The 26,528-nt window shown below is 44.5% G+C and overlaps 1 pseudogene across 1 annotated transcript; it reads left to right on the top strand.

The window, feature by feature from the left end:
* The first annotated feature begins 644 nt into the window (after positions 1-644).
* On the top strand, positions 645-26,265 carry LOC308578169 (protein CIMAP1C-like; annotated as a pseudogene). Its single transcript has 5 exons — positions 645-756; positions 1,668-1,837; positions 3,176-3,286; positions 3,907-4,010; positions 25,789-26,265. The product of its transcript is annotated as a protein CIMAP1C-like (transcript).
* Positions 26,266-26,528: the final 263 nt, after the last annotated feature.

Raw genomic sequence — 26,528 nt, 5'->3', positions numbered from 1 at the left:
GAAACATTCTCTTTTGCTTTGAGGTTCATTTTTTTATGCTTTCTGGACTTTTTGTTTCATTTTAACTGGGATGTGGTCATTGTTGCCCAGGCAGCCTGTGCAAACACCCCTCTCTGAGCTCCTGGGAATGGGGAAAGGTTAGAATACAAATGCTGCAAATAAAACGAAAAAATGGAACCAAAAAAATCAATGAATACTATATCATATGAAGGCAAAGGAATGGGGAACATGGTCTTAGCATGGGCATAGCGAGGACTTTTGTTAGCGGGGCAGAAATGACATGATTGGTCAGTTAAGTATTTCTATTGTTTTATTTGATAGGGAGCAGCTGCCCTCTGTCCCCCCCCCCCTTAGCTATGCCCATGGGTCTTATGAAACAAAATGTGGTATTTTGGGCTTGTGGCTCTCCCCCCCCCCCCCGGGCTGGTAACTTGCAAGGAAGGAGGACTTGTATTAGCAGCACACAAAGAGAGAGAGAGAGAGAGAGAGAGAGAGAGAGAGAGAGAGAGAGAGGGAGGGAGGGAGGGAGAGGGAGAGTATTCTGCCAGAACCATGGTAATATGGAAATAAACAAGTCTGGTTCCACACTTGCATCAGCATCGCCTGGGCAACCTGGGAGCGAATTGCGACATGAGGCATTGTTTATGTTCCAAAAAGGAGGGGGTAGAGGAGGAATTGGAAAGCTGAGTAACATCCCCACTCCTTATTGAAATCTACATCCAGATTTCCATTCCATCCAGAGAAGCAGCATCAGCGGTATGGGTGACTGACACAACCAATTGCTACTTTGATTGGTAACTGAAATCCTAAGACCTTTGTTTACTGTGTATTAGCATGATTAGGGTTAGGGAGCATAGCAATGCAAAGGCCAGTTGCCACCTCTCTTAGAAACTCCAGAGAATTAGAAAGACACAGAAGAAATTGTTTGTATTCTCCAAATGCTGCCCCACAGACCATGCCACTACAAGGAGATGACAAAAGGCATTGTTTTTGTGCCCTGTATTTAAGTTTTATTCCCCACCCCCTCCAAAGTGCTCAGGGTGAGGGATCAGGCCTGGTCTCATGCTCTGGAGGTGGTGCTCCCTTCATTCTGCTCCCATTCCTGGTTTAAATAAACAAAGGCACACAGACCTCTGGATTCACCCTCATTCCCTTAGCCCTTACAGTGCAGGGGCTGCAAAGGGGCTCTTCTCTGTCTGTTGTTGGACTAAAACTCCCATCATCCCATGGTGACTGGGGCTGATGGGAGTTGGAGTCCAACAAGCTCTTGGGATGTTGGCTACCCTGGCCTAGGTACACGCCGTTAAATCACATAAACAAGCAGCAATCTCCATTCTTTTAGCACTTATGGTCCTTATGTGGCCAAAACAGCACCATCTGTGCAAGACGGAGGGCTCAGCAAGCCTGGAGAAAACGGCAAGGTTTGAAGATAGGATAGGATAGGATAGGATAGGATAGGATAGGATAGGATAGGATAAGATCCCTCAGAGGAGAACACTCCCCCCTCCCCAAATAGCCCAATGTGAACTTAGCATACTTAGTGGAAATTGAATACTGTTTGGGGTGGGGTAGAACGGAGTAGCTGGAACCCTGAGCTGCAACACTCCATGGTGCAACATTTTATTGCAGGTTGGACTTGCATTCATTCATTTACTTTCATTCCCCAGAGCACTGGTGACACATACGACTCCCCACTGCAGTGGGCACACTCCAATGCCGACTTCCAGAGCCAAAGGTGCAGCTCAGCCTGTTAGTTGTCTTTCTGGTATCTCTAAGCATCCAGCCAGAGTGCCGGCCATCAAGAAGCAGTATGCGTCCATCAGTGCCAAGTATAAAGGTGAGCTGTGGGAATAGATGGGGCAAGAGAGAGAAGGAGATCAGGAATACAGAGGTACCCATATCTTTGCCAGTCTGGATGTGTTCAACAGCATTGTTGAAAGACCCTCTGGCATCTGGTTAGCCCCTGTGAGAACAGGATGCTGGACTCGGTGGCTGGCTGGCTTGATCCATCAGGGTTCCTTTTTTGTTCTTGTGGAAACCAAAGAAGGAAACTGATCTACATTTCTCAGTCACCATCAGAACTTTCTTCCAAGAGTACTGCTAGCATGCGAGACAGTGCATATTTCCTTGTTAATAAATAATAATAAATAATAAATTTTATTTATATCCCGCCCTCCCCAGCCGAAGCTGGGCTCAGGGCAGCTAACAACAATAAAATAATACAACATTCTAAAATCATTTCATTATAAAATTTATTCAAATCAAATTGATGGCAACCATTGGGCTAGAGTTCTGTGAAGATTGCCAAAGGAGGGAGTCAGGCTAATAATATTTTTTTTTCTTTTGTTTTCCTTTTCCTGTGGCTGGTATGTCACCACTGCTGTTGTCCTACCAGGGTAACGCTTGTTTAAAGGGGATGAAGGAACGGGGTTGGGAAAGTACAGGCAGAGCATAGGTGGTTGAGTAAAATGGGAAATCTTCTCTGGCTTGAATTATAGTCCGAGCCACAGAAGAATTCAGGTGCCTTGTAATGCTCACTTCCTATTGCAATGCAAATATCCTGGCCCAAGGCTAGCGAGATTTTACCAGAGGGAGAAGAAAAGTATGTTGTGGGACTTCCATCAGCCCCAGCCAGTCTGGTTCAATGGTCAGAGATGATGGGAGTTGCAGTGCAGCAACACCTGGAGATCAAACACATCCATTCTTAAGGAAATTAGCCCTGAGTGCTCACTGGAAGGACAGATTGTGAAGCTGAGGCTCCAATACTTTGGCCACCTCATGAGAAGACTCCCTGGAAAAGACCCTGATGTTGGGAAAGATGGAGGGCACAAGGAGAAGGGGACGACGGAGGATGAGATGGTTGGACAGTGTTCTCGAAGCTACAAACATGAGTCTGATCAAACTGCGGGAGGCAGTGGAAGACAGGAGTGCCCAGCATGCTCTGGTCCATGGGGTCACGAAGAGTCGGACACGACTAAACTACTAAACAACAACAACAACACCTAGAGAGCTGTAGCTCCAAAACCCAATATATTATTCAATATATTATTCAACACAATATATTATTCCATTTTGCCCTTTTACCCAGTGTGGCAGCTCATAATCTGCAAATGCTAATGGTTCCGGGTTGTCTTCCCATTATTTTATTCCTCCCCCCCTTGTGGTTCTCTTGCAGGGCCAGGACCTGGGAAGTATGGTAGGTAGCCTCTCACTGGCATTAAGGACCATGACTTCACCAAGTATGCTGAGCCAGCCTACACAATGCGTGTGAAATCCAGTGAAAGATGTAAGATGCTGACAAGTTAGGTTCTGTGTTATTTGGGTTTTCCCAACAGCATTAACTGACCCACAGGGTGAAGCTGGCTAAACAACTGTTAAATTTGCTGGCAAAACATTTGAACAGAGATTGACAACCTGTGTTTTTGGGACTCTCTAATTATCGGGGCCACAGTTGATGGGACCTGGGTGATCCATGATCAAGAGCTGGGTGGCTTTCCAAAGTTTCCATTCCAACTGGATCAATGGCACTGCATGTAGGGGGCTAATGTAGTTGTTTCTTGACTACAACTCCCATCAGCCCCAGTCAGCATGGTCAAGAATGATAGGAGTTGTAGTCCAGCAAGGGCTGGAGGGTCTTATACTGCTGATTATTATGGTTGCACAAAAATCAGGGTTCTCAGTTGTACAGCTGTGGACCTTAGTGGGAAGAGGATGATCTACACTTAAGCCATGTTGAAGGATAACAGGAATGGAGGTGCAGGGGGGCGGAGCTTAACATATTCACTGCTATCTAGCTAGTGGGTGCCTTTAATTGATATCGGATAGGAAGTCAGTCATTGCAACCAAGCTAAATAGCTCAGAATCCACACCATGCCTCATGCAGACAATTCTTCTTTCCTTTGCAAGTGATCTCGATCACGGAGAGTCCTGGGCCCTGCTACTATGTGGACCCAAGCATTTCCCGTCTAGGGATATGGAGACCAGTTTCATTCCGCATGGTGCAAGACAGAAAGCGGGCATGTAAGTTGAAAGATGAGAGATACTATGATGGTCAAGATGGGGCTGGAGTGGCATCTGTGCAATTTTGTGATGAAAATGTTTCTTTCTCACCTTGTGCAAAGAAGGCTTGTTGGTCAATCCCTGAACATGAAAGAGAGGGAATGAAAAAGAATGAGTGTGAGTGAATGAGCAGGTGTGTTATGCATGAAAATGGATGTGTGGGAGCATTATGTGTGGAGCTGTGGTCTTAAACCACTGAGTCTCTTGGGCTTGCTGAGCAGAAGGTTGGTGGTTCGAATCCCTGAGACAGGGTGAGCTCCTGTTGCTCTGTTCCAGCTTCTGCCAATCTCGCAGCTTGAAAGCATACCTGTGCAAGTGGATAAATAGGTACTGCTCCAGGGGGAAGGTAAACGGCGTTTCCATGCACTCTGGCTTCTATCACAGTGTCCCGGTGCACCAGAATGCTGGCCACATGACCCAGAAAGCTGTCTGCTCCTTCAGCCTGAAGTGAGATGAGCGCCACACCGCATAGACGCCTTTGACTATGTATGTAAGGTCCTTTACCTTACATTTACCTTTTACCTGCATGCATGTGGATTTGTGTATGAATGACAGAGAGCAGGGGTAGACTTTGGTAATACGGTTTTCTAAGTGAGGACAAAATTTGGCACTTCCCCCAATATATTTTATTTCCACAGTAATTCCTTTTGGTACAGTTGCTTTTTAATGGGGTTTCTCAGTAGGTACCCACATGAATATAAGTATTAATTATTATTATTATTATTATTATTATTATTATTATTATTATTATTATTACTACTATTATTATTGCTACTACCAATATTATTATTACTATTATTATTATTTTATGCCCCCTTGGCTCAGCACCCTGAGCAGGGGAACAGCCTGCACTGCCCTAGATCTGGCACTACAGAGAGAAGCATATGAAAAAGAGACAGGTGGCCTCACCCTCTTTTTTTATCAGCCACACTCACTGTTTGTCCCAGCCCCACTGGTTTGCAGGCCCTGGAAGGTTGACTGCATGGGAGTGTTGTCCATAGGCTGTAAAAGTTTATTCACTCTTTGATAAAAAAAATATTTCTGAGTAGGGGGTGTCAAGAACCAGACAGGAAAACCAGCTATGTACAGAGACCTTACCTAAGTGGGCTGTTTGATGTGGGAGATTGTCTGGGGTGATATCAAAGTGTAGTTTAAAAGTGTCTGTGACGCCCATCCATCCCTCCATTCATTCCATGTGAGTGTGTGATCCCTATTGCTTTCCAGCTATTGGCCTTGACCGAGTGGGGCTGCTCTGGATAAAGGGGCATTCAAGGAACTGGGGGAAATATAGTTTTCCTGATTGGTGTTCCACCAAGTCAACTGGGTTGAAAAACACTTTTTACCATTAGGGTGTCTAAGTGTCCTACTTTACAGAGGGCAATCCTCTAGGCAAAGGGTTCTTCCATGTGCTATATATATCAATAGTAACACCTTGAACCTGGCCTGGTAGCAAATCAGCAGCCAGTGCAGATCTTTGAGCACAGGTGTTATATGCTGACAAGGTCTCACTCCTGCCAGCAATCATGTTGCAGCATTCTGGTCAATCACGCTGGAAGTCTCATCTTCCTGATGCCAAGGGACCATAAGATGTTGAGCATGTGGCTGATGAACGGACAGAAAGGAGAGCCACCAAAAACAGCATAAGGGAAAACAAGAGGGTCATGTTGCTTTAGAGTCATAATCTAGGAAGTAGTCTGGAGGGTACCTATGGAATTAACAGTAAATGACAGTGAATTGCAAGGGAAGATGTCATGGAAGAGATTAATAGCACTGCACTCTTAACTCCACAGGTGATGAACTTAGTTGGAAAGGCTGCTAGAAGAGGAGATTGGAGGACAATGCCATGATTTTTAAAAGTGGGGGGGATTTTCAGTCAAAGCAAGGAGGATAGTGCCTCTTCCTCCAACATCCTCAAAATCACAACAGTTTACAAATGATTCAGCTTAAGAACAAATAGAATTCTCAAATTTAGAGAGAGAAAGAGAGAGAGAATATGCAAGGCTTGTCATCTACAAGGAGGAGCAGAGTATTGTAGCAAATACATGGGGAATGCTTTTCCCTTTCGTTTGAGAAACATCAATGGAAGCTTGGGATCTACTAATAGATCAATAAGTGGGTTTTTTTTACTCCTAACATTAGCAAGTAAAACAGCAACTTAAAAAACAAACAAACCCTGCATGGCAGATTGCTCCTTCTCTTTAAGCCTCAATGTTTCTCACCTGTCAGATTTTACATCCATCATTCCTGCCTCCTCCTGTGCTCCTGTAGGATATGATGTATCTGTTACAATATAGAAGCAATGCGGCCGCGAGCTGGTAGCTTGAAAGCAAAACATAATGGGAATGTTGGGACTGTTCCTTTTTTTTTTATAATAATTTTTATTACTTTTTTTACAACAGAAAAAAGAAAGAACATAGAAAATAGAAAGAAAAAAGAACAGAAAATTCAAACCATTTCAACAACTTATTTCAAATTTCCAACGGACTTCCCCGCATCTCCCGCCCGGTGCATTCTTAACAATAAAAATTATCAGCAAGTTATACCCTTGTTTCTTGTGTTTCTTTGTACTTTCAATTGCAATTTTAAGTTTAAATCCCTTATTTTCCATTTACTCTAAAAATATAGCATATTGTCGTTTTTACCCATTTAAACTTTGATTCTTTCATGAATATTATCCAATTTCTTATATAATCCACTCTCATTGCTGGGGCTGACCTTCCAAATCATACGGCACCTCACAGTTCATATAACTTATAATACTTTTGCAAATAGTCCTTAAATTTTTTCCAGTCCTCTTCCATCGCTTCTTCTCCCAAATCTCGGATCCTGGCAGTCATCTCAGCTAGTTCCATGTAGTTCATCAATTGCGTCTGCCAGTCCTCCAGTGTGGGCAAATGTTGAGTCTTCCAATATTTGGCGATAAGGATCCTTGCTGCTGTAGTGGCATACATGAAAAAAGTTCTATCCTTCTTTAACACCTTCTGGCCGACAATGCCCAGGAGGAATGCCTCTGGTTTCTTAGGAAAGGTGTATTTAAACACCTTTTTTAACTCGTTGTAAATCATTTCCCAGAAGGCCTTCACTCTTGGGCAAGTCCACCAGAGATGAAAGAACGTCCCTTCAGCCTCCTTACATTTCCAACATTTATTATCGGACAGATGGTAAATCTTAGCAAGCTTGACTGGGGTCATGTACCACCTGTATACCATTTTCATAATGTTTTCTTTCAAGGCATTACATGCCGTAAACTTCATACCGGTGGTCCATAACCTTTCCCAGTCCTCAGACATGATGTTGTAACCAATGTCCTGAGCCCATTTTATCATGGCTGATTTAACTGTCTCATCCTGAGTGTTCCATTTAAGTAGCAAGTTATACATTCTCGATAATAGCTTGGTCTTTGGTTCTAACAATTCTGTCTCAAGTTTCGATTTTTCCACCTGGAATCCTGTTTTTTTATCTAGCTTAAAAACCTCATTAATTTGGGCATAATGAAGCCAGTCTTGCACTTTACCCTTTAATTTTTCAAAGCTCTGCAACCTCCAGTTGTCTCCAATGTTTTCTATTATTTCCCAATATTTCGGCCAACCGGCCTCCATATTAGGTTTTTTCCGAGCCTTGGCCTCTATTGGTGATACCCACCTCGGAGTTTTGCTTTCTAACAAGTCTTTGTATTTTTTCCAGACCATAAATATTGCTTTTCTGACAATATGGTTTTTAAACATTCCATATGTTTTTGCCTTGTCATACCACAAATACGCATGCCAACCTAGCGAATTATTAAAGCCTTCCAGATCTAGGACATCAGTGTTTTCTAACAAAATCCAATCTTTCAACCAGCAGAAGGCCGCAGCTTCATAATATAACCTTAAGTCTGGCAGGGCAAACCCCCCCTCTCTCCTTTGCATCAGTTAATATTTTAAACTTTATTCGGGGCTTTTTGCCCTGCCAAACAAATTTAGAAATATCCCTCTGCCACTTTCCAAAACATTCCACTCTGTCCACAATCTGCAAGGCTTGAAACAAAAACAACATTTTTGGCAAAACGTTCATTTTTATAGCTGCAATTCGGCCTAACAAGGATAATTTCAATCTTGACCAAATTTCTAGATCTTTTTTAACTTCTGACCAACATTTCTCATAATTATCTTTGAATAAATTCAAGTTCTTGGAAGAGAGATTGACCCCCAGGTATTTCACTTTTTTAACAATATTTAGTTCTGTTTCCTTCTGAAACCCCTCTGTTTCAATGGTTGTCAAGTTTTTCCCTAACACCTTAGTTTTTTGTTTGTTCAACTTAAAGCCCGCCACCCGACCAAATTTCTGGATCAATTCCAAAACTCTTTTTGTACTAGATTCTGGCTCCTGTAATGTTAAAACCAAGTCATCTGCAAATGCTTTCAGTTTATATTGTTTCACTCCGACCCGTATTCCTTGTACCTGCCGATCCTTCCTTATCATATTCAGCAAGACCTCCAGGACTGAAATAAACAATAAAGGGGAAAGGGGGCACCCCTGACGTGTTCCTTTTTCAATCTGAAGTTCTTCTGTCACCACATTGTTCACTATCAACTTAGCTTTTTGTTCAGAATAGATTGCTTCTATTCCGTTCTCAAACCCCCTTCCCACTCCCATCCCTTCCAAGTTTTTCTTCATAAATTTCCAAGAAATATTGTCAAAGGCCTTCTCCGCATCAATAAAAATTAACACTGCTTTAGTGTTAATATTTGTTTGTAAAAGTTCCAGAATATCGATAATATTCCTAGTGTTATCAAACAAATGTCTACCTGGGAGAAAACCTGCTTGGTCCTTATGAATTACTTCATTTAATACTTTTTAAAATCTGTTTGCCAGAATATCTGCAAATATTTTGTAATCCACGTTTAGGAGTGAGATGGGACGGTAGTTCTTAAGTTGAGTCTTTTCAGTTTCCACTTTGGGTATCAATGTGATGAATGCTTCTTTCCACGTTTCTGGTGCCCTCCCTCCCCCCATAATCTGGTTACAAACCTCCAGTAATGGTTGTATCAAGTAGTCCTTTAACATCCTGTAGTACTTGGAGGTAAGTCCATCAGGGCCTGGAGATTTGCCTAGCTGCATATTCTGGATGGCAACCTCAATTTCCTGTTGTGTTATTTTACAATTCAAGATTGATCTCTTCTCTTGAGATAGTTCTGGTAGGCCATTGTCTTTCAAGAATTGTTCTATCTCAGTCAGTTCCTCGGGCCCTTGGGTGTACAGTTTTTTAAAATATTTCTGGAAGCACTTTCTAATTTCTCCCGGTTTCTGAATACTTTTTCCTTCAACTTCTAAATTGGTGACATAATTTAGTTTTTGTCTCTTTTTCAACTGCCAAGCTAGCAGTTTCCCACATTTATTCGCAGATTCGAAAGATCTTTGTTTCATTTGTTTGATTTTCCATTCCACTTCTTGGTTAATCAATTTCGTATATTGTGACTGATGGAATTTAATTTCTCTTAGAGTCTCTTTTGATTTTGGATTCAATCTTAATTTTTTCTCTCCATCTCTTATCTTCTCTAATATCTTGTCCTTTTTCCCATTCCAGAATTTTTTCTTGATCGTGTTTTGTTGTATCAGAAACCCTCTCATAACAGCTTTACTTGCGTCCCAGATTATTCTTTTTTCCACCGAGGTGTTGAGGTTAATTTCAAAGTAGTCCTTTAAAGCTTTTTGGGCCTTCTTTACAATCTCTTGGTCTCTTAGCAGGTTGTCATTCATTTTCCATCTGAAGGAGTCGGCAGTGGTAAATCTCATTTCCATTTTCAGAGTGTTGTGGTCGGAGCAGGTCTTTGGGCAGATTTCTACTCTTGTGGTCTGGTGCCAGCCCTCTAGTTGTCCAAATTTGGTCAATTCTTGTCCATGACAGGTGAGCCTCAGAGAAGAAAGTTCCTTCTTTACCTAGGGGGTTTCTCGTCCTCCATAGGTCAATCAAATCCATATTGTCAGTTAGTTCGAAAAAAGTTTTTGGTAGTCTTCCATCTTTAGTCAGATTCTGGTTCTGTGACTTGTCCATATAGGTAGAGACCACCCCATTCATGTCTCCCATCATGATGATGTTAGAATAGTCCAGATAGTCCAGTAATGTCTCATGAAGCTTCTTGTAGAATTCTGATTTCCCCTCATTTGGTGCGTAGATTCCTAAGATCAAAACTTTTTCTCCTTGGATTTGTATTTCAATTGCCAGGATTCTTCCTTGTTCATCTTTAAACAGAAATTTTGGTGATAAATTCTCTTTTGCATAGATCACCACTCCTCTCTTTTTAACTCTGTCTGATGAGATAAATTCTTGGCCTAATCTTTTGTTTATTAACACTTTCCTGTGAAGCCTAGTCACATGAGTTTCTTGCAGACAGATTATATCCAAATGTTCCTTCTTCAAAATATGAAAAATCCTTTTGCGTTTTTCCGGGGAATTTGCACCATTAATGTTCCAACTATACAGCTGCAGAGACATCCTGTAACAATCTGTTGTTGCTCTTTATGGGGCGTCTTCTTTCTTGTCCAAATCCGAGGGTGCTGGCTCTTTTCCAGAGTCAGGTGGTGGCCAAGGAGCAGCTACTCCTTTCTGCAGGTCTTCTCCGTGGTCGTGTAGAAACTTCTGGCTGTCCTCTTTCGTCCTGATTTTAATCTTCTTTCCTGTGTAGTTGAATGATAGGCCTTGTGGAAACTCCCACCTGTAAGGTATTCCGTTGCTTCTCAGAAGTCCAGCTAGATCAGTATAGTTAGATCTGAGATCTAGTAGTTGTTTAGGAATATCCTTGTAGATTTGTGCTCTTCTGTCCTGGATCTCAAGTGCTTTATTAAAATGTAGGTCAAGTAGTTTGTCTCTCTCCTGCTTGGTCCTTAAGATGATCAAGCAATCTCTAGGCCTGTCTTTCTTGACAACTCTTCCCAATCTGAATGCAGTTGTTATTTTAAAGTCTGTATCTTCCTCTATACCCCAGAATTTAGAGAATTCTGCTGTCAAAAAGCCGGTCAAATCCTCTTTCTCAATCTCTGGGATAGAGCGTAATCTTAAATTATTTTCCCTGTTTCTCAGTTCCACCATAGACAGGTAGGCCTGCTGGTCGGTGATGTGTTTATGTAGCGGCCTTACCTCTCCTTTCAATTCATCCACTTTCTGAATTGCTTGACTTGCTTTTTCGTTTGCAGCCTCGGCCAATTTCCGGTCAGATGTTGCGTCTTTTAAATTCCCAATTTCTTGTGAATGCTTAGCCACTTGTTCAGATAGTTTAGTAATTGAGGATGTGGCTAAGTCGATTTTTGCTGTTTGGTCATCAACCTTCTTATTCAAAATTGCAAATTGTTGTAGCATTTGATCTAGAAGAGTGTCAGATCCCCCTGCTGCCATATCCTTGCTTGAAAGCAAAACATAATGGGAATGTTGGGACTGTTCCGTGGGAAACAGAGGGACAGTCAATTAACAGTGCAGAGAGCACCGGAATTAGCTGAGAGCGTAATATGAGCTGTACAGGAAGTACAGGTGGAGTTTGTCTCTCGGCTGTTGGAGTTTGAAGAGAGCAGTCGTGTTTTTCTGTAACGCTGCAAAGACAGAAATAAAGGCATGTAAATACGTTTCTGTCTATCTCTTTCCCCTGCCTGGGGGGGGGGCAGGAAAGAGGGGGGGTGTTCTTCTCACGCTGAGAAGGATCGCCTATCACGACCTAGCCTGTATCCTGCTGGGGAATGCAGACAGGGAGGTCATCAGGAGATCAAGCCGGGTGCCTAGAGAGTTGCCAGTTTCTCCTAATAAAGGCTTGATTCCCAACATCTGGTAGCAGAGGATGGTTTTGATCCATGAAAGCAACAAGAGAGGTTGATGGAGCGTACTTCATCCTCTGCAAGGAGATAAGGAAGATATGGTAGCGTGCGGATGGAAGCACCGGAGGAGGTGTTTTTGCTGAGCAACGGAACCCCTAAGGTATGCTAATTTTATGGCTGTGAGAGTGAACGCGAATTGAGACATTCTTCGGTTCACTGAGTGTCTGCTTTTGGATGAAACCAGCACTGAAAGAGAGCCACATATTTCGCATACCTGAGTCTTGATAAGCCTGGAATGTCCAGTTGCTAAGCAACGAAACGTCAGTAAAGTGGAAAGTTACCGGCCAACAACGGAAGAGGGGCTGGGACTGTGAGAGGCTGGTAAACAGCGTTTGTTTTGTCTAATATCTCACTGCTCTTGAAAGGACTTTCAAAACAGCCTGTGTTTAACTGCCAAGTGAGGCAGTAAACAGCCAATAGACTCTTGGAATTTTACAGGCTCGAGAGTGAGAGCTGAGGCTTGGATTCAAAATGGATGCCAAGAAGGGAGGAGGCTTACCTTACCCACCTCCACTGACTAATGACAATTATTCCTCATGGTCTGTAAAGATGAAAGCCCTGCTTCAGAATCAGAGGATTTTTGGGGTGATTGAAAACCCCATCCCTGCTGCACCAACGCCAGGTTGGAATTCACAGAATGTGAGAGCCAGGATGGCCATAATTCTCTGTATCTCAGATGATCAACTCGTGCATATTCAGAATTTGCAATGCGCGCGTGAGATTTGGCAAACGCTGCTGTCAGGGGTTCAGGAGCAGAGGCACAGGAAAGGGAGGAAACAGAGAGCGAGGGGGAGGAATCCGGAGGTAATATGAGCGATGACAGCGGCCCGAGATCTCCGAGTCTTTCCAGTGAGTCGGAAGATTCACAGAAAGGGGCGCCAGTGGTCAGAGCAAGGGGGGCGCCTAGGGGGACACCCCAGGTAGAAGGGACCAGAGGGGACTCAGGGAGCAGAAGTTGGAAATCGGGACCAGCTTCCCCACCAGAGCGCAGTAGGGGGGAGGGGTCCCAGGTATCGGGATCTGGCGGCTCGCCGCAAGCGGGAGGGCAGGAGTTAGGATTGGCCACACCTCCATCGGGGAGCGAGGAAACGGTCAAGAGGAAGGTTGAAGGCTGCGCGCGCGCGCCAAGTTCAAATGCACAGGAAGGCGGCACAGTAAGCAGCCCGGATAGGGAGCCAGGTCCTAAAGCCCGCCGCAAGGAGGGAGAAGAGTCGGGGGGGTCAGCGTCAAAAGAGTCCAGGAAGGAAGAGACCACGGGGGGTAGAGGGACCCAGAGGAGAAAGGAAAGACGGAAGAGGTGGAGTAAGGCTAGAGTATTAAGTTGGTGTACAGGAGGCGGAGACTCAGACGGAGCTTCGCCGGTCTAGCTTCTAAGACGTAGAGCTGCGCGCTGCGGCTTGAAAATGGAAACTGTAGCTCAATAAAGAAGTTTGTACAATACTGCCGGCTAGCGTGGTCCTCTGTGAGCTGGGACCTGGAAGCGGCTCTGACAGCTGCGTAGAATACATCAAAGAGATGCTGGTTCTTCAGCGTTGCTGCATTTTGAAAAGCTGACCAATCTAAGGCTAGTGCCAGATGGAGATGTACAAGCGCATCTGACAGAGATGAAATTCTTACGCCAGCAGATGGCGGAATGCAATTTCCCTCTACAGGAAGAGATATTCTGCTTCATGATTATTAACAGCCTTAATGGGACTTATGCTGCTGCATCGTGAGTGTCGGAGAAGGCCTCTCCCTCCTCAGGCTCACTCCATCCGGCCTAGGGGGCGGGGCCCAGGCTCACCTTCGCCACAGCTTTAAGAGGCCTCATTGGGGTCTGGGACATCGCTGCTGCTGCATCGGAGTGTCGGAGAAGGCCTCTCCCTCCTCAGGCTCACTCCATCCGGCCTAGGGGGCGGGGCCCAGGCTCACCTTCGCCACAGCTTTAAGAGGCCTCATTGGGGTCTGGGACATCGCTGCTGCTGCATCGGAGTGTCGGAGAAGGCCTCTCCCTCCTCAGGCTCACTCCATCCGGCCTAGGGGGCGGGGCCCAGGCTCACCCCCGTAATAGCTTTAAGGACACTGGTGCTGCTGCAGCAAATGTTGAAGATGTTTATATATATTTTAAGGTGTTTTTATTGTTTACTTTGTTGTACCACCGTGAATGGTGGTTTTTATCTATGTATTTTTGTTTGTTCCGTCTTGTTTTGTTTTTGGGGTTGGACATCAAGTGGGGTGGGGATTGGTTTTGTTTGGGCATAATTGTTTTGGTTGTTTTGTTTTCTAATTTGTAAATGGAGGTTAGTATGAGGCTTGGGATTGCTACCGTGGAGGGGCGAGGGAGGTATGGAGGTGGGGGCAGATGTTATAGGCGAAGGGGATTGAGATACGGATATGCTCGTACCCCTTCCAATCTGCGCCCCATCCCGAGGGACGAGGGTAGGGTGAGCAAGGATTACTCACCTCCTTCACTGGTGTTGTGCAATGCCAGGTCTATAGGCAACAAAAGCGCTACCCTGCGAGATTTCTTTACCTCGCAGGGGGTTGACCTGGCTTGTGTGATGGAGACCTGGGTGCACGAAGGGGTAACTGTTACCTTACGAGAGATGCCGCCCCCGGGTTTCTCCGTCCTCCACCAGTCACGGACTGTGGGCCGGGGGGGAGGGGTGGCAGTATTAATCCGGGAAGATTGTTCTTTCAGGGCTCTACCATCGCCATTGATCCCCGGCATTGAATGTGTTGGCCTAGTGTGGGGCTCCGAGGAGAGCTTGGCTGTCTGGCTGGTGTACCAACCACCTAGCGTACCAGCAGCCACCCTGTCAGGCCTGTTGGAGGCGGTGGCCGGCTGGGCCTTGGAGTTCCCTAACCTATTGGTATTGGGAGACTTCAACTTCCACGCTGATGCCACTCCCTCCTCACAGGCTCTGGACCTGGTGTCTTCCATGGCGACACTAGGGCTCTCCCAGTTTGTTTCGGGCCCCACACATCAAGCAGGCCACACGCTGGATTTGATCTTTGGCGCCGGTATAGATGTGATCATGTCTCCTTCGATGAAGGTGCCATGGTCTGATCACTATGCTCTGAAAGCCAGGATTGATGTTCCACCCCCACCCTGCTTAGGTGGCGAGCCGATTTGGGCTCGCCCGCAGAGGCTGATGGACCCTGATAGATTCCGTCAAGCCTTGCGGGACCTTTCTCCCCCTGGCGACTCATTGACTGAGCTTGTTGAGGGCTGGAATACCCAGCTCCTGGCAGCCATCGATGAGATTGCACCTAAGCGCCCTCTACGACCCCGCAGAAACCGGGCTCCCTGGTTTACCGAGGAGCTTCGGAAAATGAAGCGGGACCTCAGACGGCTAGAGCGAGTATGGCGGGGTGCCCGTGACGGAGCCTCAAGAACATCTTATAGGGTTTTTATGAAAACCTATGAGATGGCAGTGAAGGCCGCTAAGAAGTCTTACTTCTCGGCTTGCATTGCATCCGCTAGCTCTCGCCCGGCGCAATTATTTAGTATAATTCGGTCTTTAACATCCCTTGAAGGACAGCCAAATTTAAATAACAATCTGACACACAGCTGTGAGGCATTTGCGAGCTTTTTTGCGGAGAAGGTCCTGTTGCTCCGCCATGACCTCCCTGCCAATTTGGATACAATAAAGGAACTGGAGGCCCCTCGACTGTCCTCGGGTCCAGTATTGGACCACTTTGACCGGATATCTCCAGCCGATGTGGACAGATTCCTCCAAGCTGGAAAGCCCACCACCTGTCCTCTTGACCCGTGCCCGTCATGGCTGATTAGAGCGTGTCCAGACGAGGTGCGGGCCCCCCTGGGGGATATCATCAATTTGTCCCTTGGCACCGGGATATTCCCAGGGGAACTGAAGGAGGCGGTGGTGCGTCCGCTCTTAAAGAAAACATCATTAGATCCCTCAAATCTATCCAATTACCGCCCGGTCTCGAATCTTCCATTCCTGGGTAAGGTGATTGAGAGAGCGGTTGCTGAACAGCTTGGTAGGTTTCTGGATGAAACATCTGCTTTGGATCCATTCCAGTCCGGCTTCCGCGCTGGTCATGGGACCAAGACGGCTCTGGTCGCCCTAACAGATGATCTCCGCAGGCAGCTGGATCGAGGCGGGTCGGGGCTGCTGATTCTTCTAGATCTGTCAGCAGCCTTTGACATGGTCGATCACGAACTCCTGGACCACCGCCTTGCCGACGTGGGGATCCAGGGCACAGTCCTTCAATGGCTGCGCTCGTTTCTCTCTGGTCGGGGACAGAGGGTGGCGCTTGGGGGGGAATTGTCATCGCGCCACTCCTTGGTGTGTGGAGTGCCTCAGGGTGCGATTCTCTCCCCGATGCTTTTTAACATCTTTATGCGCCCCCTCGCCCAGCTTGTCCGGAGTTTTGGGCTGGGTTGCCATCAGTATGCTGATGACACCCAACTCTATCTGTTGATGGATGGCCATCCTGACTCGGCCCCAGACACACTGACCAGATGTCTGGAAGCTGTCGCTGGATGGTTACGTGGGAGCCGGTTGAAGTTAAATCCTTCGAAGACAGAGATCCTCTGGCTGGGGCGGGACGATATGGGATTGAGGGGGCAACTCCCATCTCTTGCGGGGGTGCAATTAGTGCCAGCACCGTCCGTTAAGAGTTTGGGTGTAATCTTCGATACCTCCCTCTCCATGGAGGCGCAGATTACAGCTATAACAAAGGCGGCATTTTTTCATCTCCGCCAAGCTAAGCAGTTGGCCCCTTATCTCTCTCGCCCTGACCTAGCCACTGTGATCCATGCGACGGTCACCTCCAGACTGGATTATTGTAACTCGCTCTACGTGGGGCTGCCCTTGAGACTGACCCAGAAACTCCAGCGGGTGCAGAATGCCGTGGCGAGACTCCTTATGGGGTCTTCGCTGCGAGATCACATTCACCCGGTACTATACCAGCTGCACTGGCTCCCGGTGGAGTACAGGAGAAAGATACAGTGTTTATAGAGTGCTGGTTTTAACCTTTAAAGCCCTATACGGCCTAGGACCCTCGTACCTACGGGACCGCCTCTCCTGGTATGCCCCACAGAGAAACCTACAGTCTGCCAATAATAACATCCTCAAGGTCCCAGGCCTCAGAGAGGTTAGGCTGGCCTCAACTAGAGCCAGGGCCTTCTCGGCTGTGGCCCCAATCTGGTGGAATGCTCTGTCACAAGAGACTAGGGCCCTGCGGGACCTGACATCTTTCCGCAGGGCCTGCAAGACAGAGTTGTTCCACCAGGCCTTTGGTCAGGGCGCAGCCTGACTCCCTCCTCTGGCAACCTGCACATAATTTTGCTTAATTGGTTGCCTTCAATTTGATTTAATTAATTTTTATAATGAAATATTTTTAGATTGTGTAACTATTTTACTGTTTGATTATTTGATTGTTGTTAGCCGCCCTGAGCCCGGCTTCGGCTGGGGAGGGCGGGATATAAATAAAAATTATTATTATTATTATTATTATTATTATTATTATTATTATTATTATTATTATTATTATAAAACGGTTGCAAGTCAGCTTGGTTCTCTACTTGCCGCAGAACTCACGACGGAGAGAATCTGCGCCGTGATTCTCAATGAGAAAGATCGCCTTGCTGCAATAGATGTCAAAGACAGGGGGAGAGAAGCTCGGAGTTCTGACACCCCCACTGCTATTGCTAGTGAAGAACAGGCTGTTGCTTTGAATGTTGTCCATTGTTTCAATTGTGGACAGACTAGGCATCTTCAGCGGAATTGTAAGAAGCCATGTCAACACAAAGGAGCTAAGGGGAACTCTGCAAAGCCTGAAGCGTCAGGCAAAAGTCGTACCAAGTCCCAGGTGAAACCTGCAAAAGACTTCCGGTCAGCACCAGCGACAAATGGCGGATTCCCTCTGAGCTCCGGAGGGAATCGGCTCCACGGGGACAGGGTCTGACCGCTGCGGCGAAGCGGGACCCGAAGAAATCTCAGGCGGGGAAGCCTGAGAACTTGGAGACTCGGCGGGCTCCGTTTGCGCCCCCCTTTTTAAAGGCTCCGGAACGGAAAGGGGGTGTGTGGCGCGGAGAGCACTGATTTCTTTCTGGACAATTGGAAGCTAAAGCAACTACCCGTGAGTAGGAGTAAGCAAGTAATTGGAAGAAAAATTTAGTTAATTTGGCACCGAAACGGGAAAGGCACAAACAGGAAGGCTGCCTCTTCCGACTTGTAAATAGATTAAAGTAAAGAGACTGTAAAGCTGTAACCCTGAAAGACGACTTTTAAAGGTCAAATCCAGCACCAAAAAAGACGACTCCCCTCCGGTTTGCAGGAGTGGAGGGGGGAGAACCAAGCATTATTTTACCTGCAAGAAAAGAGGGTGTAAACATATTTCTGCTGTCTCGGAAATCTGGGAACGGACTGCCTATGACAGGGAAGGTCGACCAGTGGGAAGAATTGTCTGCATGTTAAGGGTAAAGAATATTGACACTTTGAGAAAGATACAGTGTTTATAGATCTGCCTTTGACTATAAAGTAACTTTTTAGAGACACTGAAACTTTTCTAAAAGCATTGAAACTCTGGCTTTTGAGGGATATTGGAACTTTTAAGAACTATACTTGTTTTTAACAGTTGCATAGTGAAGTTGGAAGGGTGTCCCCCTAGAGGAGACTACGTTGTAACAACTATTTTGTCATCAAGTTACCAAGCTCTGGAAAATTACTTTGCAAAACAAACTCACCAAGCGTGTGACTGACCTTGGGCTTGTTATGGCAGATGGGAAAGGGAAGATAGAGCTGGTGAGTGGCATACAGGATAAAACTACCAGATCCGGCAGACAATACAAGACTGATATTACTTTTCAGAGAAGGGCCTCAACATCTGGAGCGGCAGGCACAGTAGGAGCTGCTGCTTCGCAAGTAAAATCAAAAGCTATGTCATCTGAAGAGCTATTGGCTCAGGCACTTGGCAAAATTGATGCATCTTTGGAAAAATTAGCCAAACAGGTTGCAGAGACAAATAAACAAGTAGCTGGGGCCTCAGCAAAAATAGATTTGAACACTCCAAGTATTAATGAACTGGGGAACAAGGTGAACTCCAATACACAGTCCATTGAAAAACTATTAGAGGAATCAGCCTCGACTCGACAGATTGCAGAGGAAGCTAAGGATATTGCAACTGCTGTTCAAGAGAAGATACCACCGGTATATAAGAAATTAGAGGATCACGACCTGACACTCTCTATGATTGAATTACAAAGAAAGGAGAGAAACCTAAGAATTAGAGCAGTACCTGAAAGTGAGAAAGACAACTTGATAGACTTCCTTACAAAGGAATTCACAGACTTTTGACTACAAGACCTGGGGAAAGATGAATTCAAGATAGTGAGTGCATTTAGACTCAGCAAAAGACAAGGAAAGAACAGAGCAAGAGATTGTTTGATCACCTTAAGAACAAAAGAAGAAAGAGATAAAATCTTGAATCTGCACTACCAAAGAACCTTGGAAATTGAAGACTCATTTGTTGAGTCCTTCAAGGATATACCTAAACACATTTTGGATATAAGGGCTTATTATAAAGATCTTGTCGGCCTACTTAGAAGAAATAAAATACTCTTCAGGTGGGAATTTCCCCAAGGTTTATCTTTTAAATACAAAGGAAGGAAAATAAGAATAAGGACAGTGAATGATAAAGACAAGTTTCTGAAAGATCACGAGGAGGACTTACAGAAAGAAGTGGAATCAGGAGAGGAGCTGACTGCATCAGGAAAAGGAATTCTAGACATAGCAAACTTGTCATTTGGATTCCCGGGCCCAGGGAAAGACAACAACAACTCGGTGCAGTTGGAGGGAAAGCTAAGTAACTTACCATGGCTCTGCAACTTTTAACCTGGAATTGTAATGGACTGAATTCCCCTCGGAAGAGGAAATCTGTTTTTCATGTATTAAGGAAAGAACAATTGGACTTGATTTGTTTAAAAGAAACACATGTAATGAGGCTACACAGGAAAATGCTTATTAATAAGAGATTGGGACAAGAATTTATTTCGTATGACAAAGTTAAAAAGAGAGGCTTGGTGATATATGCAAAGGAGAAATTGCTACCAAAATTTCATAGAATCATAGAATCATAGAGTTGAAAGAGACCACAAGGGCCATTGAGTCCAACCCCCTGCCAAGCAGGAAACACCATCAGAGCACTCCTGACATATGGTTGTCAAGCCTCTGCTTAAAGACCTCCAAAGAAGGAGACTCCACCACACTCCTTGGCAGCAAATTCCACTGTCGAACAGCTCTTACTGTCAGGAAGTTCTTCCTAATGTTTAGGTGGAATCTTCTTTCTTGTAGTTTGGATCCATTGCTCCGTGTCCGCTTCTCTGGAGCAGCAGAAAACAACCTTTCTCCCTCCTCTATGTGACATCCTTTTATATATTTGAACATGGCTATCATATCACCCCTTAACCTCCTCTTCTCCAGGCTAAACATGCCCAGCTCCCTTAGCCGTTCCTCATAAGGCATCGTTTCCAGGCCTTTGACCATTTTGGTTGCCCTCCTCTGGACACGTTCCAGTTTGTCAGTGTCCTTCTTGAACTGTGGTGCCCAGAACTGGACACAGTACTCCAGGTGAGGTCTGACCAGAGCAGAATACAGTGGCGCTATTACTTCCCTTGATCTAGATGCTATACTCCTATTGATGCAGCCCAGAATTGCATTGGCTTTTTTAGCTGTCGCGTCACACTGTTGGCTCATGTCAAGTTTGTGGTCAACCAAGACTCCTAGATCCTTTTCACATGTACTGCTCTCAAGCCAGGTGTCCCCCATCTTGTATTTGTGCCTCTCATTTTTTTTTGCCCAAGTGCAATACTTTACATTTCTCCCTGTTAAAGTTCATCTTGTTTGTTTTGGCCCAGTTCTCTAATCTGTCAAGGTCGTTTTGAAGTGTGATCCTGTCCTCTGGGGTGTTAGCCACCCCTCCCAGTTTGGTGTCATCTGCAAATTTGATCAGGATGCCCTTGAGTCCATCATCCAAGTCGTTGATAAAGATGTTGAATAAGACCGGGCCCAAGACAGAACCCTGTGGCACCCCACTAGTCACTCTTCTCCAGGATGAAGAGGAACCACTTATACCGAAAACAGAGACTGAAAAGACTCAACTTAAGAACTACCGTCCCATATCCTTATTAAATGTGGATTACAAAATTTTTGCTGATATTTTGGCTAAGAGGCTGAAAAAAGTACTGATTGAAGAGATTCATAAGGACCAAGCGGGTTTTCTGCCGGGAAGACATTTATCTGATAATCTGAGGAACGTAATTGACATTTTGGAAAAGTTAGAAGTGAATATAAACACTAAAGCAGTTTTGATATTCGTGGATGCAGAGAAAGCCTTTGATAATATATCTTGGAGTTTTATGAAAAAGAACTTGCAGGGTATGGGGGTAGGCCAAGGTTTTGAAAATGGTATAGGTGCAATATATTCTGAACAAAAGGCTAAATTAATTGTAAATAATGTGGTTACGGAACAATTTAAGATAGAAAAAGGAACACGACAGGGGTGCCCAATTTCCCCATTGCTTTTTATATCGGTCCTGGAGGTTCTGCTCAATATGATCGGAAGAGACCGGCAGGTTAAAGGTATACAGGTCGGAGCTAAACAATATAAATTGAGAGCATTTGCAGGTAACCTAGTTTTGACGTTACAGGAGCCAGAGTCTAGTACCAAAAGAGTATTAGAATTAATTCAAGAGTTTGGTCAGGTGGCAGGATTTAAATTGAACAAATTAAAAACTAAGGTTTTGGAGAAAAACTTAACATCATTGGAAAGAGAGAAGTTCCAGAATGAAACAGGTTTGACTGTGGTTAAGAAAGTGAAATACTTGGGGATTAATATGACAGCTAAAAATGGAAATTTGTTTAAAGATAACTATGAAAAATGCTGGACGGAAGTTAAAAAAGATTTAGAAATTTGGTCAAACTTGAAGCTTTCCTTGTTAGGTCGAATTGCTGTTATAAAGATGAATGTATTGCCAAGAATGTTATTTTTGTTTCAATCATTGCAAATTTTGGACAAAATGGACTGTTTCAAGAAGTGGCAGAGAGACATTTCTAGATTTGTCTGGCAGGGCAAGAAGCCCAGAATAAAATTTAAAATATTAACTGATGCAAAGGATAGAGGTGGATTTGCCCTGCCAGACTTTAAACTCTACTATGAATCAGCGGCATTTTGCTGGCTGAAAGAATGGCTGCTTCTTGAGAACACAGACATTTTGGATTTAGAAGGTTTTAATAACGTTTTTGGGTGGCATGCATACTTGTGGTATGACAAGGTTAAAGCACATAAAGCATTTAAAAATCATATTGTCAGAAGAGCATTGTTTAATGTCTGGATAAGATATAAAGATTTACTTGAAAATAAAACCCCAAGGTGGTTGTCACCGATGGAAGCAAAGGCCCAGAAAAAGCTCAATATGGAGGCCAAATGGCCGAAATATTGGGAAATTTCGGAACAAGAAGGAGATAAACTGAAATTACAGAGTTTCGAGAAATTAAAAAGTAAAGTGAGAGATTGGCTCCATTATTATCAGATAATGGAGGCCTACAATTTGGATAAAAAAGTTGGCTTCCAGGTGGAAAATACTAAACTGGAAACAGAACTGTTAGAACCCAAAACCAAGATTTTTGTCAAAAATGTATAACTTGCTGTTGAAATGGAATACTCAGGATGAAACGGTTAAATCTGTCATGATTAAATGGGCACAAGATGTTGGACATAATATTAATTTTGCTGACTGGGAACAGTTGTGGACCACCAGAATGAAATTTACGGCATGTAATGTCTTAAGAGAAAATATTATGAAAATGATTTACAGGTGGTACATGACCCCAGTCAAGCTCGCAAAAATCTATCTATCATTTGCCCGATAACAAATGTTGGAAATGTAAAGAAATGGAAGGTACATTCTTTCACCTTTGGTGGACGTGCCCAGAGATTAAGGCTTTCTGGGAGATGATATATAATGAACTGAAAAAGGTATTTAAGTATACCTTCCTGAAAAAAACAGAGGCCTTTCTCCTGGCCAATTGGTGCCAAAGAAGGACAGAACTTTTTTTATGTATGCAACGACAGCAGCAAGAATACTTATTGCAAAGTATTAGAAGACGCAAGATTTGCCCACTTTGGGAGAATGGCAGATGAAGCTGATTGACTGTATGGGACTGGCAGAAATGGCTGGCAGAATCCGTGACCAGGGAGAAGAGTCGGCAGAGGAAGATTGGGAAAAATTTAAGGACTATTTACAAAAATATTGCAAAATTAAGGAATGTTGAATGATGTTGGATTGAAATTAAGCGGTTTTCAGCTGTAATGGTAAAAGGAATTTGATAAAATGGTTTTCTTTTATTCAAAGTTATAATAATCTAAGAAAATAAAGTGTTTTTTTCTTCTTTTTCTTTTTAAGCTGTAATGCTTTGAGATAAGGATTTGCTGTATGAATAATCTGAATTGGATATACAAGAAGGGGAGGTATGAGGAGGTCGGGGAAAGATGTTATGAGAAAATAAGCTGTGAAATTTATGTGTTTTTGGGTTTTTTGTTCTTTTTTCTTTTTGTTTGTAAAAATTGGAAACTCTAATAATTTTTTTTTTAAAAAGGAAAGAAACCTGCAAAAGCATTGCTGTCAACAAAAGCCGCATTTTCAACGGAGAACGCTTTTGTTCTTGACACGGGATGCACACAGCACATGACATCGCACAGAGATCTGTTTTCAACATTTAAGAAGCAAAGCTTCACTGTGAAACAGGCCAATGGCCAGGAGCTGAAAGCGACCGGGTTTGGAACTGTGCATCTTGAAAGTCTGAACTTGACTATAAACAATGTGTATTTGGTTCCTGATGTAAAGTTCAATCTGCTGAGTGTTTCGCAGATCACAAAGAAAGGACTGACTTTGTCCTATGATAGAGAAAGCTGCAAAATCTTCAAAGATGGAGAGCTGTATCTTTCTGCCAGAGAGAAAGATGGGCTGTATTTGTTGACTTTTATTCAAAATGATTGCATAAATTGTAATGCATCTGAATCTAACATGATTTCTTTCGCAGGTGTGTAGAAAAACGTCCAGAAGACGACGCAAGTAATCAAAGCTTTTCAGCGAGTGTATGCTGATGTGATTGGTCCTCTAGCACCATCTAGAGGCAATGCAAGATATTATCTTGTGTGTGTGGATTATTTCTCTCATTATGTGTGGGTATATATATTGCAGAAACCACAAGAAGCCTTAGAAAGGTTTAAAGAATTTTGTGACAAGGTTAAGAATGTTCATAATGCTAACATTGATTGTCTTTTCACAGATGAAAAGCCAGTTTTTCTTTTACAGGATTTTCAGGATTTCCTGGATAAGAAAGGGATAAGGCACAAGACTGCTGTTTCTGCAGAAGCATGGAACAGAAGTGTCTGTGTGCAAGTGAACAAAGAATTGTAAAATGGCATGAAGGCACAATTGCTGAGTTCACATTTGCCACATGAGTATTGGGCGGAGTCGATATTGTGTTATTGTTAGTCTTGATTGAGAAAGGTTTCAAAAGATTTGGGAAGTTCTCCTTTTGAGAAGCTGTTCCGTAGAAAACCTTTTGTTGCCCATTTTAAGGTTTTTGGGTCTCATGTGAAGACAGAAGCTCCAGGTGGAGTAAAGAATGCTAGAGGCATTTTTGTGGGTTATGAAAAGGGTCTCTACAGAGTAATTTTGTCTGAATCTGGTCAGGTGATTCTCAGAAAATTTCTAGAGAGTGCTCCTGAACAGGAGAGAGTAATTGTTCACACATTTCCCACTGAGGACAATTCAGATGTTGATGATGATTTTACTGATTACAGTGGTACTCAGAGTGACAGTGATAGCTCAAAGAGCTCAGTTGACACAGTCATTGAGAGGAAATCTCACACAATGGCTAGACCTTCACAAATGAAGGATGAACCACTGTTTACTATTGGAACTGGTTCTCCAAAGAGTCCTGAGACTGAACCAGTGAGCAAAGAGGATCAGCACCTCATACGTAGGTCTGAGAGAGTTACAAAGGGTGTACCACCCAAGAGGTATTCAAAAGAGTTTGCTAACTTAGCTGTTGCATGTGTTACTATTGTTGACAAGTCAAGACAGGTTGAAGCTGTGTCTAAGTCAGAGACAAAGACACAACAGGGAGTTGCTAAGTGTAACACTACATTCCCTAGCCAAGGTAATGCAGATGCACTCATTCCTTGGAAGTCAGACTACCAGAGAGGTACACTGGGGAAACCAGTGGCGGGTAGTTCCAAGGGTGGAACTGAAACAACAGGGGAGTGTTATATGTATAACAACTGTTTGTTTTCTTCTCTGGATCACGCTTTGCTCGCAGCGCACATTGATTCATATGGGGGAGTATGTTACGATATAGAAGCAATGCGGCCGCGAGCTGGTAGCTTGAAAGCAAAACATAATGGGAATGTTGGGACTGTTCCATGGGAAACAGAGGGACAGTCAATTCACAGTGCAGAGGGCGCCGGAATTAGCTGAGAGTGTAATATGAGCTGTACAGGAAGTACAGGTGGAGTTTGTCTCTCGGCTGTTGGAGTTTGAAGAGAGCAGTCGTGTTTTTCTGTAACGCTGCAAAGACAGAAATAAAGGCATGTAAATAAGTTTCTGTCTATCTCTTTCCCCTGCCGGGGGGGGGCAGGAAAGAGGGGTGTGTTCTTCTCACGCTGAGAAGGATCGCCTATCGCGACCTAGCAATGCAGACAGGGAGGTCATCAGGAGATCAAGCCAGGTGCCTGGAGAGTTGCCAGTTTCTCCTGATAAAGGCTTGATTCCCAACAGTATCCACAGGTTTATCCACATGCTCGACAGTGGGGAGCACCAAGTGAGGGGTGTCACCTCCTATCTGCTCTTGGCTTGCCGTTATATCTTGTACGCCTGCCCCAAATGAGTACTACGTGGAGAAGATACACCCACTTGAAGAGTCGAATGCACCAGCGTACACTATGGGCCTTCGAACGCACTACTGGGTGAGCAGCCCAAACCCAGCACCCAACCAATACACCCTTCCACAGACACTGGGTCCAAAGCTGCCTGTCAAACCTGCAGCTCCCTGCCTCTCAATGGCATCCAGTGCCTCTGTGTGGGGCTATGCTAAAGACCTGGTGAGAGGGCCTGGCCCGGCAATGAATACCATACCTGAACCAGATGTTTACCTGTGCCACCAGCCATCCTACAGCATCTCCCAAAGGTTTGCTTCCTCCAGCAAGAACTATACACCAGGACCCCCTGACTACAATGCGGAGCTGGTCACCACCGACAAACCCAGAGCCCCACAGTTCAGTCTTGGGATTCGTCACTCTGAGTATTCTCATGGCACACCTCCAGTTTGTTTACTCAAAGAGTGAGGGTGGACTCACAGGCCACAGAGGTGACTTGCCCCTTTGGGTAGACCCACCTCCAAATAATTCCATTGTGACACAGTGTCAGGAAGCAGGTGTAAATAGCTTGTTTCAGAGGGAGAGATTCTGATGAACTTTGAACACGTTTGGGCTATGCCAGGGTCAGGTAATTGGGGAGGGGGACTAGATAGCCCTCCTTGGTGAGACAGGGGGTCTGCCTTGGTTCTTGGCAAAATCCTTTCTCTATCCTTCCTCCTTCCAGTGTGCAT

The sequence above is a fragment of the Podarcis bocagei genome (assembly GCF_964188305.1).
Source record: "Podarcis bocagei genome assembly, chromosome: W".
Taxonomy (NCBI): domain Eukaryota; kingdom Metazoa; phylum Chordata; class Lepidosauria; order Squamata; family Lacertidae; genus Podarcis; species Podarcis bocagei.
This window is presented reverse-complemented; position numbering and strand designations above follow the sequence as displayed.